Source organism: Passer domesticus, chromosome 2 (genome assembly GCF_036417665.1).
Source record: "Passer domesticus isolate bPasDom1 chromosome 2, bPasDom1.hap1, whole genome shotgun sequence".
NCBI classification, from domain to species: domain Eukaryota; kingdom Metazoa; phylum Chordata; class Aves; order Passeriformes; family Passeridae; genus Passer; species Passer domesticus.
This window is the reverse complement of record NC_087475.1, coordinates 125,763,176-125,776,450: the sequence shown is the minus strand read 5'-3', so window position 1 is coordinate 125,776,450 and position 13,275 is coordinate 125,763,176. Positions and strand designations below refer to the sequence as shown.

The 13,275-nt window shown below is 41.4% G+C and overlaps 1 long non-coding RNA gene across 1 annotated transcript in view; it reads right to left on the bottom strand.

The window, feature by feature from the left end:
- LOC135295070 (uncharacterized) overlaps positions 1–13,275 on the bottom strand; it is a 129,548-nt gene that overhangs the window by 61,796 nt on the left and 54,477 nt on the right. The window lies entirely within an intron of this gene.

Sequence of the window (13,275 nt, the reverse complement as noted above, 5' to 3'; positions counted from 1 at the left end):
ATCCTTTTAAGGGAAGCTTGGATTCTGCAGAAAGCAAGAGGGCTCAGTTCCACATTCTGCCAGGAACCTGCTTTGTGTCTCTGATCATATATCTATTTTTCTTTGCCTCTGTTTACCTTCTCATTCATTTTCTTGGCTTTATTCTGGGCCTCAAAGGGCTGGAAGAGAAATCAGTGTCTTCAGTACCAAACTGAGAAACACAGGGAGGAGAGGAAAGGGGAAATTACTCTGGATTACGTGCAAATTTCTCATATTATTTATTTTTTTCCCTAACCAGTAGAAAAAGCCAGGAAGAAAAATCATCTCGGACAAAAAATCTGACTCAGCATAAGACACTTTGTTCAAGTATTGTAAGAAAAACATCGGAAATGAGCAGCAAGCCCTGCAGCTGATGTTTCCCTCCACACCCACGGAGTAGAACTCTCCCACAGGAGTACCAGAGTTACAACTGGGTGTCCCTCCTCCAAGTTGGGCATTTTGCCCCATTAACACAGCCTGGAGGGGAGGGGTTGATGACCTTAAATATCAGTTGGACTGAAGGCAAGTGGTTCCACAACTTCATGGCGAGGACATCCCTCTTTCAGGCTCTGCTTTGCTGTGTTTGGAAAATTGAAAGACAGCTCTGATTGCAGCCAGCCTGGGAATGGGGCTGCTTCCCAGGAAAGTGTGGGAGAAGGAAGGATTCACCCCCATTTCACACATTTTAGGAAAGCACTTTCAAACAGCACGTACTGAATTTCCTGAGTGCACCCTCCAAGCTGGAGAGTAAACATGGGGGTACAGAACAAGCATTTAGCTCAAGCACTGATGCTTCATTTAGGAATTCTCATTAAAATCCAAATTCAGCACACAACCTTCACTTACAAAACCAACCAACCAAACTGAACCAAAATGAAAATTCCCCTCACAAAAGCCAAAATAACAACACAACACTGAATGAAAGGGGACAATTAACACAAATATGAACAAAACCATGCCACAACTGTTTCCTGTCCCCTTGTTTATTTGGGAACAAACCTGTATCCATAACCAAGAGCTCGCTCCTTTCCACCTCTATCCTTCCCTTCCATTGTGGAAGTCTTTTGTGGCACAGAGAAGCTGCTACTTCACAGTAAGATATATGGGAAAAAACCTACAAATGAACAGGTAATAAGTGCAATGGTGTATTTACAGAAGGATATTACTAACTCAACTCAGAATTAGAGTCCAAGCCTGGCACAGTTTCACTTAAAATGTGAGACAACACAAACACAATTCCTGTCTTTTTGTGCAAGCAGCCTTCACCAAAACATGTGTTTGAGAGACAGAATCAGAGAAAAAGAGGACACAAGCAAAAGGCCAGTCACCTGCAGTGATTTTCAGGCATACATGATGTGTTGTGCAGGACAAAACTGTGTTTTATTCCCACATCAATTAATGCAAAGCACTTCTTTATTTATATTCTTTCTTTACATGCTCACTGCCTGGGCAAGTCAAGGTGGTGACAATGCTTTTATCTAAGGAAATATTTAATACCTGCTGAGCTTAATGTCCTCAGTCTCCAGTTATAAATGACTTGTGTGATCATCCTCTCCTGTAGCATGGCAGGAACCAAAGGCAGAGGCCAAGCTTTTTTATGTTGGGTCATTTTTTCTCTCCTAACAATATTGCTGTTTTAATACAGAAATCTCAGAAAAGCAAAGTCTGCACTCTATTCTTTGAGACTCAGCAGATGTCTTTAAAACACTTAGTCTATTAAAGCTTATAAAGCATGATTAATGATCTGAGAGCTGCTGATCTGAGGTGAAAGACTCAGCAGAATTTGCCCAATGGCTTTTGCAGATTTCTGTGCTCTACATTAGAAACCAGAACCATCAGTGTAATTATTTCACAGAGGCTCAGATGCAATGCTCAAAAAACCTCTCCAAAATACTAAAAAGCAACTCAACAAGCAAAGGTGAAGAACTCTGCGGCTCCAAAATCCCAGCTTCTGTTTGCTCCTTTTTTTTATTTTCCCCCATAGTAATGCAGCCAGAAATATATTTATTTGGGTCTCTTTTTCATAAGACCCCATTACAGTTTTACCCAATTTAAACAACTTTTTATCTAGATCAAAAAGAAATTAATTTTCTACAGACTTTTCACTCTAGCCAAGGGCATGGGTTAGTAGCTTTCATGATAGACATTCCCCATTTAAAAACCAGTGCCCTGCAGTGCTAATTTGTGTGGTGAAAATATCACTTTGTTCTGCTTAAAGAGCAAAAAATTTAAAATAATTTTAAAAACAGTTTTGACCAAAAATTACATCCATTTTATATTCCTTTCTGGATCTGAAAGTAAGGGGTAGTAATTTTGAGAGAAATAAATGCTTCTCAGCTAAATGTCAAGCTCAGAATATAATATACAGATGGAAACATGATAGTTGTTTGATTCATTGAAATGTTTTTCTCATCATTCTATTTTTGAAAAAAAAAATTGCTTTTTTACTATTTATCTTTGCTTATCTGTTGAATGATAAAAGCACTTACAATCTTGAATTAGAGCATAACTTTTTGTTCTCAGGTTTCCAAAAGAAGCAGATGTGCAATAAGGGCTAACTCAGGATTTGTTTCTGAGTCAGTAGCCTTACTATTAAAAGCCTTACTATAAAGCAAATTAAACTTGTCCTTTTTTGGTTAAAAAAAAAAAGTAATCTCTTGTTCAGTAACTTCAGGCTCTAGTAAAGATGTCCCTCTTTCTGTATATAAAAAAATCGGTGGTTTTTAAATAATGCTGATCCCAGTATGAACCTGTTGGGGAACACAGTTTGTTACTGGTTTCCACTTGGACATTGAGCTGCTGACTGTTGAAATCATCCATCCAGACAATTCCTTATCTACGTCACACTCCACCCACCAAACCCCTATCTTTCCAATTTAGCAGCAAGGGATGTTGGGGGTTACCTTGCAAAAGTCCAGGTAGGTGAAAAAATGTACATTAATTAATAATTATAATGTCACTGCTTTCCAAACTGAACTGGGGAGTTCCCACCAGTTTTATTTACACTGCAGCTGGAGCTGAGGTTCTTCTGCAGGCCCTGCTGAAGACCATGGTGGAGCATTTGTTAATTTTTTTTCTCTCCTCTGCTCAGCTATGGCAGGGCAGGATGCACGAGTGACTCTCCTGAGTGCCTGACACTGGGTCAGCGACAGACCACAGCAGCTCCCAACCAGAGAAACAGGGAAATAAGTGAAATGGTGTAGGAAACAGCCACAGGAATTACCTCAGGATAAGAGGAAAAAGGAGAAAGTTGAAGAATTATGAAACTTCTTTCAGATTACCTAATGTTGTCCTAGGCAGTATTTAAACTGTCTCCATTACACCTGGTACCAGACTGGCACCATATGTCTGAATATGTAACAGTGACTAAAGTTACTTTTACATAAAAATATCACTTTGCATTCAATCTCCAAGATTCAAGTTCATACATATTCTTTGGCAAACACAACCAGCCATGTGAACTCCATTCAGCTGTCAAAAGCACCAGTATTTATGGACAAATCTTGTCAACTTTACTCCCTCGAGTCCTTTCCTGTGAATAGGGTTTGAGGCTGAGCAAACCTCCAGGTTAGAAGTGGATGGGCAATGCTGTCTTTACAAGACAGCCTGCAAGGAATTAGGAAACAGAGAGTACATGGTGCCCTTGAATAGTTCTCAAAGCCTTTTGTGCCGAGGTAATTAAGCATCAATGTAATGATCACCCAGCCCCAGGCAGGGGCACAGAGCTTCTCCTCCTCCCTCACAATGCCCTCCTTTGCTGCTTTGAGCAGTGGTAGCAGCTTGCCTGACAAACAGCACAAGGTGGGGATGATTTCTGACACCACGAAGCTCCAGAGGCACTACCAGATGCTGGAGGGAAAACAGATTTCAAGGTTTAGGAGCTATTGGTCATCAGCATTGGATGTCTTCTCCCTCCTGAACAAGGCACCCTCTGTCAGCAGACATTTCAGAGAAATCATGGAAAAGCTGTCACATGAGTTACTCTCATGACAAAAACAGTTTGTGACGTTTCCTATCCCCTCCCCTCCAGCATCTGCTCATTCCTGCCCTCCTGAACTTTAACAGCCCCTCCTAACATCTGAGCTCATCCTGTCACCCAGATTGCTGAAATAATCAGCAGTTTTGAGGGGAAGGAAAAAGCCCACACATGCACACACACCTAATTCATAATAAAAAATAATTGGAAAACTGGGAGTGGGTGCTTTCTTTTTTCCAGGGCTGATTATTCCACTGTTTGTGCTGCACCCTCACAAACAAATGGGTGGGTGGTAAACTGTGCTGCAGGATTTGCCACAAGCAACCAGACAGCTGGGAAATCACATTCCTTTTTTTTTTTTTCCTCAGGATGTAGGAACATTCTAGGAGTGCCATACACCTGCCTATGGGCCCAGGGGATTTTTGGGATTACCTTCCACAGGGCTCTCAGGAAGGCACAGGAAACTTTTACAGAAATATTTTGGACACTTAGGATGACAACAGCAGAATCTATCTGGCTTTTCAAATTAGCAATGTAAAAATCATGACCAGGAATTATGATGGCAGTCTTGGAAGTTGTGATGTTCTGAGATATAAATCATTCAAATATGTTACAGACGCAAAATGAAACATCCCTCAGAGTTCTAAGCAGGTACAAAGTCCTAGAAAGAAAGACAATATTTTGTCAGAAATGCCAGTTTTGAAGCTTCAAAGTGCATGAAATGTCTTGTTAACTTTTTTCACCAGAGACTTGCATGTCTGATTTTAACTCCGTAACTTTTATTTATTCATTGCCTGTCTGATCATAACACCTAGACCAGATTTAAACTCACACAGATGTCCCAGGATAAAACCAGCCAGGCCACGTTGCTTCCATGGCCAGGGTAACAGCCTAGTGAGCTGTGAGGCCTCAGGTTTAGATCATACCACAGTGGGGCTGGGACCTCTTAAAACCTCTGTTGCAAAATTGTCTATTCTTTGATCCCTGAGGCACGGACTCTTGAGGGCATTTGTCAAGAAAGGGATAACAGATCACTGTGGGCAGTGAAACCCTGCTCAGCCACCCGAGGAGATTGCCTCTTTTTGCCAAATTCCAGCTTTTTGGACAGTCCTCAGCAGCTCATAAGCACATATGGTGATGTTACAGGAGGTTTTCTTAACCCAGGCACTCTTTGAGCTGAATAGAACTTGTGAAGGAGCTGTAGGCAAAAGATGATGGATCACCTGCACGCTTTCCTTGCCATGCTTCTTTCGTCACGGCAGGATGTGCTCAAGATCAGCTGCCCTCAAGTCTGCCTTTGGCTGAGAGCCTCTCCCCTGCTGTTGTTTTCTTCCTCTCAACCTAACAGGACTCCCTGAGCAAGGAAACCACGTCCCTGTGACTCTCTGTTGGGAGAGTTCCCATCCTCTGCTCCCTCCTCCTGTGCAGAGGAGCCTGCTGAAACTGCTTTTCCCTCCCAGTGTCAAGCGTCATGCAAGGAACTGAGCAGGACGGAGCATGAAATTTAGTCTCCAGTAAATATGAGGGTAATTTAACCTGATGGCTGTAAAAAAATAATATTACAGAGTGGAAGCTATGGGTAGGAAATTATGGCTCAGAATTGATGTTTTCTATTAAATACCACTAGGATGACTCAGGTTTGGGTACCTGTGCTCTCTGAACAGCTCTGAGAGGGAGACAGAAAGAGGCACTGACTTCACAGCTCTCAGAGGGGGAAGGATTGATCTCAGCCCTTTGCCATCAATTTCCTCATGAAAAGACATTGTGACCAGGTAGGGGGTGGCTTCTGCTCCCAGGTGAAGAGGGACAGTATGAGAGGGAACAGCCCCTTGGCAGGGGCTGCCCAGGGAGGTCTGGAGTCCCTGTTCCTGAAAGTGGCCAAGGAAGGCCTGGACATGTCACTCAGTGCTCTGGGCTGGTGACAAGGAGGGGATCAGTCACAGGTTGGATTCAGTGATCTAAACAATTCAATAACCCTGCCTGCCCAAGCTGGCTCCACTGGTATCACTCCCCTTGATACCCATTTATCCCAGGCAATTACAGCCAGGATATGCTCCTGCAAATCCTTGAGCACCATTCCTGGTCCTTCCTGCGCACCTGAGGAACTCCTGACTGCTCCTAGAACAAACTAAATCCATCAGCTGGGCTGGATGCAGCAGGAAAAGAAGACAAAGGAGTTGTTTAGGTGCTCATGGATCCCTCTGGGCTAACGGGATCGTTACTTGGCTGCTCAGGGTGGTGCCAGGGCAGCTTTGTGGCACGGGAAGGATATAAAATGTTCTAATAATGTTCCTGATGGCCTGGCTCAAAGCATTGACCAGAAAAGTAGGTCAGAAAGGAAATCTTTCTGCTCCAAACAGGACAGTGGCAGCAGTCCATTGCACAGGCACAGGGTTTATGTAAGGCAGTGGCTGGGGCCGCTGCACTTTGAGCTTCAACACCAACACAAAGCCCAGTGCAGAAAATGCCTTTCTGCTCCACAAAAAAAGCAGGAACCAGTTTGTGCATGAATGTAGAAGGGCACACATATCCCCAGCACCACAGCTGTGAACTAATCTAAATATTCCAATACAGTTAAAGAACATTTCTGTCCCTCAGTCACAAAGGATAGACTAAAACAATATCTTTGAAGGCACAAGAGAACGTTCAGTCAGTAGTTATTCCTGTGGCATCCTGCTCTATTCCCAGTTATTCCGGGGTTTCTACGTGCCATCCCATGAGAGTAGAGACCTTAAAAGGGTGTAATCAGCTCCCTGGCCTCTCTGCAAGAGATATAACTCATGGAAAGGGATGTCTCAGCAGTGCTCCCCAGCTCTCACAGGAATCACTATCAGCTGCGTATCCAGGGAAAGTTATGCTGTTCCCACATTTTCAGCCACCAAAGGCCAGTGAGCATGAGGGGCAGAGAGATATAGAAAGCACCAGTTATGTCACAGGAGGTCCCACTCTGGTGACACACCAGGAGTTGGCTGAGAGTGAGCCAGATCCCACAACAAAGCAGGAAAAAGTGGCTTAAAGCAACCTGAGTTTGCCTCCATCATTTTAATCTTTACATCAGGGTGCTGGGAAAGGGGAGCCAGGGTGTTCTTCACGCTTCAAGCTGCTCCTGGACTCTCACTGAGTACATAAACAGATTGGGTTTAGAAACACAGCCTTATTCAGGGAACGAAACAATAAAATGACACTTCTGTGCAGCATAAATATTTGCTCATCAGTGATTCTGCTGCTGGCCCTGCTGACTGTGCTCTTTTTGGAGCCTTGTTTTTGATATGCTCCAGTTTCCAGAGCCAGCACCTGAGCTGATCCCCAGGGGCAGCAACACATGCTTGGCAGTGGCAGGACCCAGAGGCTAAAATGTCTTTTGGAGTAACAGGACCTTCAGCTCATTGGGAAGCAACCAGTTTGGAAATCATTCTGTCACACTGAACAGCCTGCCTGGAAAGGACTGATCAAACAAAACAATTCTCTTTCTCTAGCAGACATACCAGGTAAATGTGTTCAACTAAAGAAACCCTCTAGTGGATCATGTGCACATTTATTTTGACATGAAGAAAGAGGAATATTTCATCCTGAATGCTTTGGGCTGTGCATAAACTTACCCCGGGCCAGGAACAACAGCAAGAGCAGAAAAATCAGCTGTGGCCTCCAGCCCCTGGAGCAGTCCATTCCCTGCTCCAGAGTTTGCTTAGCAGATTTTCCAACTCTCCTAGGCCTGACCTTTCACTTGTGGCCCTCTGTTGACTGTAAATGACCGGGCAGTGACTGTAAGATTTTAGTATCTCTCATCTATCACAACGGGCCATTAAAGCTGATGCCTATAAACACACAGACCGTGGGGTTATTGGGTCTGCTGCACAGTCTGGAGTTAACACATTCCCTGCTAGGCTATTAAAAAGCAACTGCATTGCTTTAATTCTTATTTTGGAGCATTTTCATGGCTTGAAAAGTCAGGGTGATGGCCCCACAGAGCATTGAAGGAGCTGCATAAATAGACTTTCAGAAATGTGGTGTCCTGTAAGGGATTAAAATAAACATTTCAGATTCCTCATGCGTGCAAGCATTAGATGGATATCAGAGACAGGAGTTTTAAGTAATGTGGAAAAAAAGTTTAGAGAAAACAGTGAATCAAGAAGCTGTGTAGCTGCAATTTAATCAAGATGGTGTCACATTAGTGTCTGGCAAATGCTGACATCTCTTCAGACAACCAACTTCTGTAATTTCTTTTTATTTTAATTTCTAGGAGCTAAACCTAACAAAACACTACAGCAGCTCCCTTGTTAGGTCCGCTCTAAAGTGAAAAGGGGCTTTCATAGGCACTTGTATTGGTACATTTCCTTTGAGTGTCTCCCACTCTTTAATTGAAATTCTTAATTATTTTATATCTAACTTTCAGATGTTACAAAGTACTTAACATTGGCGTGATGGAACTCTGTTGAATATTTATAACTTTGTTTATACATTTAAATATGGTGTTTAACAGCTTTGTCCCCCATCATATTTAGTGTGCAAAAGATCCAACAACAGTTAGGGCAGCATTTTACATCTCTGATCAGTGCAGACAGAAGTCCAGTCATTATTTATCAAAACAATTTTACACCCTTGAATCTAAGAAAAAATGTTCACAGCAAGTCTTTCTGTGAATCAAAAATCTAGGAATGACCAACAAAATTACCAGCACGAGATAGCATTGTGAATCCTCCCATAATATCTAAATTTTAGGAACTTGCTAGCGTTCATGTTGCTCACCAAAGAGCACTGTAATTATGTTCAAAGAAAATACCTGAAATATGTGATTTGGAGAAAAAATATAAGTCTCAGTAAGGTAAAAGTGAAAGGTTTTGTACAGGCAGCAGCAATGACAGGTGAGAGAAATGAGCAGCAAGGGTCATGCAACAACTGATCTCTCTTTGGACATGGACTGAAATCTCCACCTAAACAAAAAGTCTCAGGAAAGAAGCCATCTAATCAATCAAGTAGTCTTGGTATACTTTCACATAATTTCATCAGACTATTAAAAAAATCAGTCATCCCTTTTCAATGGAAAATTTCAGCAGTTCTTGGGTCAGCAAAATCAGTGTAGAGGCAGGGGAGCATGAAATAGCCCTGGTTAGCCATGGCACAGAGACTTCTGCTCTCTGAGCTCCAAAATCCCTCTTGCACTGATTAGCAAAATGTCATTTTCTGTCTGCAAGTAACTCCTCCTGTGCCAAGGGACAAGGTAGTCACAATGCAGTCACACTTGGACTTGTAGTCACCAAATGTGGCCACAGGGACAGCTCCCTCCATACTGCTTCCCTTTCATTCCAGGGACCCAGGAAAGGACAGGAAAACTGGGTGCCACCTCTGTGAAGGGACAGCTCCTCAGCTGGGTACAGCAAGAAGTGGGCGGTTGGTTTGCACACTCACAAAAGACATCTTAATAATGAAAGTCAGTGGACAAACATCCCTGCTAATGGACAACAGGACTTTTATTAAAGAATAATGAGCCTACAGGAAAGATGGAGAAAGACACTTCACAGGAGCATGGAGCGACAGGACAAGGGGAAAGGGCTTCCAATGGAGAGAGGGGAGGTTTGGATATTGGGAAGGAATTGTTCCTTTGTGAGGGTGGTGAGGTCCTGGCACAGGGTGCCCAGAGAAGCTGTGGCTGTCCTTTCCTTGGAAATGTCCAAGGCCAGGCTGGACAAGGCTTGGAGCAGCCTGGGATGGTGGAAAGTGTCCTGCACATGGCTGGGGGTTGGAACCACCTGATCTTTAATGCCCCTTCCAACTGAAACCATCCTGTGATGATTCTGTGGTGATGATTATATGAATTCAGTTAAGAGTGCTCAAAGGGCTCCTTTCATGTATCTCACAACAAATCCCAGAGATCAGTAATTACAGGCTCAGTTTCTGCTCCCCTCTCCCTCCACAACACTTCACTTGTGGCACACCACAAAACACATTTCTGCCTCCCATTCTGTTCAGAATAAACCATAAAAGGCTTCAGATTTCATAAGACTGCAACACAGCTTCAGTGATTTTGAGGTCACGGGGTCCTTGATTTAGCAAGACCTTCTTGCAAAATGCAGACCACAGAAACTCAGCAATTTTTAATGCTGAGAGCATTGAACTGTGTCTTCTTTAAGAGAACTTTAGGTAAGTCAAGATGGTACACAACAGAAAAAAAGAAAAGCATTTTCTTCTCAGCTAAAAAAGTTGCTTGAAAGAAATTCTGTTATCATCATTATGCAGCACAGGCAAAAATCACCTTGGAATCTGCTCTTTATAGAACAGGTCTGGATTTAATTCAAGATTGTCTTCACATTGAAAACAACTCTATGCTTCTATTTTTCACCTCAAAGGCTGTATTACAGAGAATGAACTACACAAATGCACTGCATAAGAATATCTTGCTTTTGTAAATACAGTTGAAATGAAGGTGCACTTTTTTTGTGTTTGAGGAAAAGGTGCCAGTGAAAAATCGAGGTGAGATTCTGAGACTCCTTTCCCATCCTGTGAGCTGGAGCTTGCACAGGGACACAGCCAGGTAAAAACAAACACAGAACAAACAGATGGAACACAGGCACAGTTTTATGGAAAATTTTAGTTTTCTACAATATCTAAGAGCCTCTGCCATTAGGATTTCCAGGAAGAGGTCATCCTTCTAGGGCACTAAAATCTAGTAACATCTTCAGTGGAAAAGGATATATAAATCAATTTTTTTTTCTCTGTGCTTCAGGTGGCAACCCTACAGATGGCAGGGGCAGGACAAAGGAGAGGATACTAAATTTTTAATTTATGTCAGCACACTCCTCGTCTGGTTTTTCCCCTAAAAAATGTAGTTGGTAGCAGAGAGTGACCCTTCCATTACAGCATCTGAGGGCACCACAGTGATTAATTTTATCCTCCCTCTTGCCTTTGAAGTTGAGATAAATGAGTGGTCCAAGGTCACATGAAAGGCTGTGGTTGATCTGGGAACAAAAGTCAGATTTTTTGTGTCTGGACCTCTGCTTTATCTCTGTAATAAACCTTGGTAGTAAGAGCAGACAAGGAAAAAGCTCTTTAGAGGCCAGTTGGTTACATTCAGAGAAAGAAAGCTGAGAGAACAGAGAAAGTAATTTCTCCATGTGAGACGTTTTTAAGGCCTGTTGGTGTGTTTTATTGAGTTCCAACTGTTCTCTGCTCTGGAAAACAACTAAACAAGATTATAAGCAAATTTTATTATTTATCTTTATAAATATGGTCAGCCCATTCTGTACATTGATGAAGAGATTTTCCTGCCAGTTGTTTGTTTTTTCTGCAGTGAAATTCCAAAGTGAGTGGGGAAGGGAACACTCCAGAGGGAAGAACTGACCTGCAGGGAGACCTGGCTAGGCTGGAAGAAAAATACATTCGAGTATTTAAAGGGTGGCTGCAAAGGGTGGGGCCTCCCTTTTGACAAGGAGTCACTTGGAGAAGATGAGGGATTATGTGCACAAGTTACCCTGGGAGGTTCCAGCTGGCCACCAGCGGATAATTCTGCACAGTAACAATCAGCCCCTGGAATAATCTCCCCAGGGAGATGCTGGATTCTCCACCACTGGGCAAATTTAAGATTCAGCAGGACGGGATGCTGGGCTGTTGTCAGGAAAGGTTGGATCAGATGATCCTTGAAATCCCTTCCAACCTGGTATTCCAGGATTCTGTGATTTATTTTAATGCTTTGTTTTTTTCCCCTAGATTTCTGAGATTTCAATCCAAAAGCCAATCAGGTGTTAATCAGAAAGAGCTGCTTGGTTTAAGCGCATTTTATATCAGACAGCAAATCTTTTATTCCTAGATATTAGAAAAAAAATTATATGCAAGTGATTCTATATACTACATATTCTTGTATAACTAGGCATTCTCATTAAGTAAAAATAATAATAATAATAATAATAGCAACAACTGTAGTTTGGGTGTTACAAAAAGATTCCATTAAATCCTGATATTTTATCAAGGTTGTTACTAATTTCATAATTTCAAATGTAATCTATTCATTCTAAATCACTGGTAAAATCTGAGACAAGTAGTTGTGAATTTGGAATTCTAATTCTCAATTCTGATTTGCATATATGTATAGTTACCATTTGCTCTGAGTTGAACAAGTGTATTATGAAGTGAACTGGTTCCTATTTCAAAACCTTTCAGACTTGAAAAGAAATTATTTACTGTGTTGTCTTTTTTCACTTCTGAAAAAGCTGTGAAATAATATTGTAAGACAACTCCCTGTCCTAATCCAGGAATTTTCTTTTTCTCCAATCTCCAGCCAGAAAAATCCAAATCAAACAGAAAGGATGAGCACAACTCAGTTTGTTTACAACACTGAGTAATTGATCTACTTCTTGATTGCTTTTAACACATATTGTCACTTGGATTATCTTCTCTCTTCATCCATCTTTTCATCACCAGAAAAAATTAAATTAATTATTGAGACAGACTGTCATTTATTTAAAGTGAACATTTCATTGATGTCTGTTCTTTAAGACCCTCTCAGAATACACACTTTTTTTTTCACTTTTTGATATCTCTATGTCCTTTCAGGCAATTTAATCTGTTCTCTGAATGAGCTTTCTTTCTTTAGCTTTACAAAATTAAAATATTAATCTTATTAAGAGTGGAATCAAAGACTTATGAGTCAATATGTTGGCCTTCAAAGTTTTTTTTTTTTAAATCCAGATGTTAGCTATGTACACCAGTGCTTCCACAGATGGAAAGAAAAGAAGAAATTAAAAAAAAAAAGATGGAACAAAATATAAATAACCTAAAATCTAGTTGAGGCAAGCACAGATTATCCACTTCATTTATCATACAGAGATGGCTTTTTTTTTTGTCCTCTCTGATAAAAAACCAGCACAATTTAGCTCTTCAGTGCTCAAAACATCATCAAATACCATGTGTTACTACTTCAAGGAAATGGATTTATCAATGCAAACATAAATAGCAATTTCAGTATAACTTTCAAAAACAAATCAGATCTTTGGCTAAGACAACTAGAGTAAAAACCCTCAAGTGTAACAATGTGGAGAAACGTCTCAGGGGCAGTAGGTTGTTTTCTTTTTTAGCTTTACTTCCAATTTTTAAATGGTTCCATTTTCCAGCAGTTTAACAATGTACACCTGTGGAACAGTGCTAGAAAATCTTCCATCTCAAAGCATTTATTATTCTGTGATAGTATCCAATACCAAGCAAAATTCTAATTCTAATTAATTCTAATTCTGATTCTAGTTCTAATGTTGCAAATATCCCAAATGTACCCTAATGGAAATCAGCTGCCCACA